Raw genomic sequence first — 657 nt, forward strand, 5'->3', positions numbered from 1 at the left:
ACCACCACACCCGCCGCCGCCCGCCACCACCACCATATAAATAAAATATAAGTAATATAAGTAAAAACATTATAGTTTCAACTTACTTATGAATTTATTAAGAAATGACTTTTTTTTGATTTATCTTATCCGAATCGTTTTCTAATTTCTTTCTCAATTTTATTTTCATGTCTTTATTCTCATGTTTTATAATTAATTATTTTCGTGACTTTTTTCGTCATGAATCGTCATGAAAAGGTTGCAAGAGATCATTAGACTGATGCTCTATTTCCGGTGGTCAGTCAAAGTTCCGCGCTCTGATCGATTGATATCTTTGATCGATTGATATTTGATCAGAGATAAGTCCTATATGTTGAATGTCGTCTTCGATAATTTGACTTCAGTGCTATTAGAATGATTTTTAGTTCCCTCCTGTATGTCGTTAGGACTATGTCTCGGTAATTCGGTTTCAGTGGTCCTGAAAGAATTTCTAGTTCTTTCTTGTGGACACTATGCATTCGACACTACTAGGCTGCTGTCGCAACTCTCTGCTGACTAAAGTTGCATAACTTATTGAAATCAATTTCTCGTTGCAGGATTTGAGTAACACAGGGCGAGTTTGCGTTGGATAACGTCTCTCGGAACGTTTTCGATGCGGAATTTGCCGTAAAAACATTT

Source organism: Varroa destructor, unplaced genomic scaffold (genome assembly GCF_002443255.2).
Source record: "Varroa destructor unplaced genomic scaffold, Vdes_3.0 BEIS01000006.1, whole genome shotgun sequence".
Lineage (NCBI taxonomy): Eukaryota > Metazoa > Arthropoda > Arachnida > Mesostigmata > Varroidae > Varroa > Varroa destructor.